This window comes from Lactuca virosa, chromosome 2, assembly GCF_052849685.1.
Source record: "Lactuca virosa cultivar CGN04683 chromosome 2, Lactuca_virosa_CGN04683_v6, whole genome shotgun sequence".
NCBI classification, from domain to species: Eukaryota; Viridiplantae; Streptophyta; class Magnoliopsida; order Asterales; family Asteraceae; genus Lactuca; species Lactuca virosa.
Genome location: NC_136427.1, coordinates 223,189,841 through 223,195,840, shown reverse-complemented (window position 1 = coordinate 223,195,840; position 6,000 = coordinate 223,189,841).

The following is a 6,000-nucleotide window of genomic DNA, read 5'->3' as shown; positions in this document are numbered from 1 at the left end:
TATTCTTCTTTCAAAATGCAACCAAACACCACAAGAAGCTCAATATCACAAAAGGGAGGCTAGGGTTAGGGTTTATGGTCTTAAGAGGGTGATGGAGGCTGAAACATCATCAAACCATTGCCACAATGTCCTTTATATAGGGCCTAAAGCCCATGGATTAGGGTTTCTCCAAAATCGGCTGCCACGTCTTGGCACCCATTGCCACACCGTGGCGGGTTATTAAAATATGTGGTTAAGAAAAATAATGCCACGTCGTGGCCGCCCAAGAATAAAATTCTAAAAATTAAATGAATTGACGCATACCTGAAACGGGTGTTACAAAACTTCTTTGACCTATTCACTTAGAGTGATATATATATATATATATATATATATATATATATATATATATATATATATATATATATATATAATGATCAAATAGGAACTAAAAAATATTAGGAACTATAAGAACTATTATTATAACTTATAATTAATGGTATATCTGTAACGTCTATAAGTTAGGGCTAGGTGTTTTAGTCATAGTTATTAATTTGATTTAATAATTAAAATCTTTGAATAAGATAATTATTAGTCGTGCGCGTTACAAACTATATAAACCTTTTATCACTAAGCAATAAACATAACATTTTTGATAAAAGATTATTTTGGATAAACAATCTTGATGAAAGTTGTAGTAGATGTGATGACGATTTTGTGGATATAAAAAACACTCAATAACTTCGCATGAAGAAGTTATGATTGTTCAAAGTTTTGCGTTTAGCCCTATACGACAAAGTGTGTCGTAAAGTATGAATCGGAGATAGATAGGTTGCTTATTAGCCCAAGTGATCTTAATGGAAGTCGTAGTAATCATAAAAGCTAACGTGTGCATATCAAAAACATCCAAATATGACTTTGTATAAGGAACTTATGATTTTTCGAAATTTCAATGTGCCATAGTATAGCAGTGTGCGACACAGAAATCGAAATTTAAATTGGTTGATTGTTAGCCAAAACAAAGTAAATGAGAGTTGAAGATCTCATAAATACAAATCCGTCGATATAAAGACAATAGAGAATGGGGTTTGTATGAAGGAGTTATGATTTTCGCACGGATTTTAACAATGTCAGCTCTATGAAAATATGAATTCAAAATAGAGTGAGAATTAGCTATTGAGACCTAAAGGAAAGTTGTAGTGCTCGTCGAGGCGCTTCCGTAGATATAAAGAACATCGAAAATGGAGCTCGTATGCGAACATTATGATTTTTCGAAGAAGGAGAGTCCACTCTCACCCGCAACAACGTAGAGCGGGAAGGAGTCCAACTCACGACTCCTCCAAAAGAACCGCTTATCATTAGGTATCCCAATCGTTTTGGTTTGCATTTTCTTTTCATTTCTTTATGTTTTTTTTCGTTTTAAATTTTTTAGGATATTTGATCTTGTCATCTTTCTTTCATGTTTCCATTCAAGTGCGAGTTTATAATAATGAGTTGCGGTATTAAAATGAATTTTAATTCGGATAAAAGTTTGAGATTTTGCGAAAATTAAGGCCCCGCGGCGTGATGATCTTAACCACGACGTGATGATTTGAAAAAGCCCGACTTTCATTCAGCTGTACATCCCACAACATGACCTTTAAAAATGCCACGACATGGCCGTAAGGGGGGGGGGGAGGTCTAGTTCTATTTTTTAACCTAAAATAGAATAAACCAAACCCCACTTTTATCAAACACACGACTGTGCATATTCATAGCCCCACACTAGAAATTTCGGCTCTTTTCTTCAATTTCTTCTTCAATTCAAGTCTAATCCATCACAAGGTATGAATTTTTGGTTCCTATTCCTTTAATTTTTTTGGCTTTGTTTTTTATTTGAAGATTAGGGTTAGGATTTCAAAATTCTTATTCTTGACTTGAAATTTATGAATGCATGTAGATTTTAGTGTTTAGAATAACTGTAGGATGAAAACCCTTGAAAATTTTGGACCATGGCAGTCTTGATTTAGTCCCGATGGAACCCCAATGTCGTAAAAATGCTACAACGTGGCCCTGTCTTGCCACGACATGGATATTGGGTATACAGATTCTCTAAATTTTCTGTTAAGCTAATCTTTTGGGTTTTTTTTGGGCTGTTTTTTTTTGTCTTAATTTGCAGGAAATGGCACCAAGAGGGTCAACTCAGATTAATGTGTTCAATTTACATCCACTTTACCAATTCCCACAAGATTTTCCACAAGAAAATTTGGAACGATTTAACAACCGTTTCTATTTCTTGTGTTCATTGAATATTATGAACAAAGAAGGAGTAGTTGATCACTTATCTTAGGGCCAATGTCTTCTATGATTCAAAGGTCGGTAGTGGCTTTAGAAAGCACTCTTTATTGTTTGGTTCAGGGTTATACTGGCAATTGTAATTATAGACTTATCTAAGCGGAAGAATGTTGGATTAAGGTGTCTTGTAACACACGGTTTCAAATCGCTTCATTATTCGGGGATGTGGCCCGATCATTAGTTATCTAAGAAAGGGTTTGGCCCTTTTTGGATGTGGGTGTTATAGTCTAAGTGATTCGCGTGTTCGTTCGTGTTTTGGAGCCACAGGGTATAATCGTAATTTGGAAGTTTGGGCCTTTATGAATTTTGGGTTTTGACCGAGACGTTTTAAGGCTAAGGTGAGTTGTTAGAAGTGTAGGGCTTATCGTCACCTTTCCGTGGATATAAATTTCGTCGGAAACGGACTTAGGGTGAAGGAGTTATGGCCATGTAAAGTTTTAGGGTTTTGGAAGGTCATCTAGTACGCGAGGCGTACTAGGTGTGTATGCGGGGCGTGTTGAGTTAAATGACCGCGGGTGGTCCAAGAGTACGACGAACATACTAAGGGGTATGCGGGGCGTACTCCCTTCAGCGCCAAACCCTAAATTTTGGAGTTTTACCCTATATAAGCAACATATTAACCTTCCTCTGGTCATTTTAGGTCAGCCTCCACCAATCTAATAATTCATTGATACCCTAGAGTCCTTGGAGTGTGTGTTGAAGCTTGGAAGAGTGCTGGTGGTGGTTTATGCAAGAGAAGGAGAAGTTGAAGACTTAATATTTGGAGAGGAGCTTAGAGATCCAGTATTTGCATCATCATTTCGTGACTTGGAAGGTATAAAGTCTCCACCTTTCTTACTCATTGAATAGATCTTCTTTTGGGCTTGAATAGTCATTTTAGTCCCTCTTGGTTGGTACTAGTGAGTTTGGGTTGTTTCAGGAGCTTAATCTGGTCATTTAAGAGGTCCCTTAAGCATAAAGATGCAAGCTTTATGGTGTATTTGATCTCATGCATGTGTTAAGACCTTTTATTAATCTCTTTTGAGCTCTAGAGCCCCACTAAGCCATGCATGCAAGTAAATTTGTCAACTTTACATGATAAGTCATCTATAGGAACCAGATTTGAGAGTTTGGATCAAGGGCTTAACAAATTAAGTTCTTTATGGAGTTGGTTGGGGTTCAGAGGAGTACGTTGGGCGTACCCATCTGTTACGCTGCACGTACTGGCCCCAAAGGGTGTACGCTGCGCGTACCAGTTGAGTATGCGGGGCGTACTCGGCCAGGTTGGGTTTTCTTGAATTGTTGACTTTTTGGGCATTTGACCATTGACCAGAAGTGGACTAGGGTTGACCATTGGATATTTTAGGCCTTTTAGGATATTGGGTCTTCTCGGGATAGGTCCATGATGGATTTTGGCCCAATTTGGATATTTGGGCCTTATTCAGCCTTGTGATGTCATTTCGGATTTGGGCTATCTTTTGGGCTTGGTTGCTTGGGGCTTTGTTGGGCCATCTGAGGTAAAGTGTTTTGGATTTGGGAAAAGTTAATGGGCTTTAGGTTAAGGTCCATGTAAGGGTTTGGGCCCAATTTGGAAAATTGGGCCATATTTGGGCTTTGGATGATTATTGGTTTGTGGGTCTTTATGATTGGGAGTTTGGGCCTTAGTCTTGGACCAAAGTACGTGAGGGGTAAATGGTCTTTACCTCAATTTGGGATTTTTGGATTTGGATTGAACCTAATTTCTAATTGGGTGTTATTTTTTTGATAGTGCGGGGATTCTAGCAGATCAATAATCAGAGGTTTATTCGTGGGTTCAGCCGTCAAGGTGAGTCTCCTCACTGTACTATGGGTTGAAGGAATCAATGCCGACCCATTTGGTTTATGTATTATAGGAAGATCAGGGGTTGACCCTTGGCAATTTCATGAAAGACCAGGAGGTGGCTCCTGGCAAATCTGTATGCAAGACCAGAGTTTGGACTATGACAGTTAAATAGAAAAGTAGTTTTAGATTATATGCTAGTTGTCTTTGTGATGCTTGCATGGAAGACCAGGAGGTGGCTCCTGGAACTTATCTGTAAGACCCTGGGTTTTAGTCCCCGGCTTGGAAAGGAAAGACCATGATATGGCTCGTGGCATAATGTCAAGACTATGGTTGGTACATAGCACCTCCTGTCGCATGTTTGATATGTATGAATCCTATGTTATGTTTGGTATGTGGTATTTGGGGAACTCACTAATCTTTGTGCTTATAGTTATGGTTTTTGGTTTCAGGTACTTTTGGTTCGAAAGGGAAGGGCCCAACTTGATCGCAACGCACACACCCATATTTTCTGCAACTCGTGATTTTTGGGAACGTACTCTGATAATTGTTTTTGATTTTGAAATACTTATAAATGTTTGAATAATGAATATTTGAGTATTGATTATATAAAAAATGAAATTTATGATTTCCTGGACGTTACAAGTTGGTATCAGAGCCAGGTTTGAGGGATCTGGGCATACTCTTGGTTATGCCTGGACTCAAACTGAGGGTTTGTAGAAAAAATTCATAAAATAAATGTTTATTCAAAAAGGGTTTCTAATCAAAGAAAGGTGTGTGATGCGTGCAATCGACCGAGCTCAAGTAAGTGGTTCCCATAATACCAATACATGTTATTATGATATATATGATATGATTATGTGCATTGCATTCTATATTAGGGCTAAGGATATGCTCAGGATTTCATGATAGGAGAGATGCCTTTATATGTCTGATTGTTTGAGCTTTTAGAATTGCATGCTAGTATGGTTTCCAGATAAGTGGATAGAATGGCTTGTTTTGTGTATGCTGGTTAGATTTTCCATTGTCTGAATGCTACTTGCTTTGTGCTTTGTGGGACTCGTAGTGATGTGAAGTGACTATGATAAGTCACATGTGGCACAGGTTAAATAATCTCAGAGTGATGGATCTGACCCTATTGTGTATCTCTTGTTTGAGTCCAACCGTTTTAGGGTTGAGTCTTTTACTCGAAGAATTATTTGATCTCTGTTGCATGTGACTATATTCATGAGGTATCTAGTTGACATCGGTGGGAGTCTTTTAGCAGCTGAGGGTTGGGTGAGGTCGGGAACCTAGGAGAGCATAGGAAGTGCTTCAGTGGGTTTGGTTGCGCTGTTTAGCGAGTTTTTGATACATCAGTTTGAGAAGGTGACTTAGAGGATTCGGGATGATCCTTGAGGAAAGTATGGATACGTGTGGAAGGTAGTATTGGGCCCGTTCTATTGAAAGCACAGGATACATACTCGAATCGGGGAGAGTCTTGGAGAATGTAAGAAGCTTGTGGGAGGAGGATTCAGGGGTATGTTCTGATTATTTGCATGTTGTATTTCAGTTTGGTGATGAGCACTCAGGAAGGAGGTTCTAGTTCTGGTTCAGGCTCAGGTGCAGGTACTGAGCCGATCAGCGAGCATATGTGGGAGTTCATCTCAGCGGAGATTACCCGCGGCATTTAGGAGCAGACTCCTGTGATCTTTGGTTCGGTTAAGGAGGGGATTCTAGAGATTTTGGATGATTGCTTGGGCGCGTTCCGTGCTGAGGTTATGGCTATCGTTGGAGCTTGCACTCTTTCTTTATGTGTGTTTCATGATTGTGTAGCTCCTACATTCTTTGGGGAGAAGGACCCGATTGCCAGTAGAAGATGGTTAGCGTATATGGCTAACGCATTCACG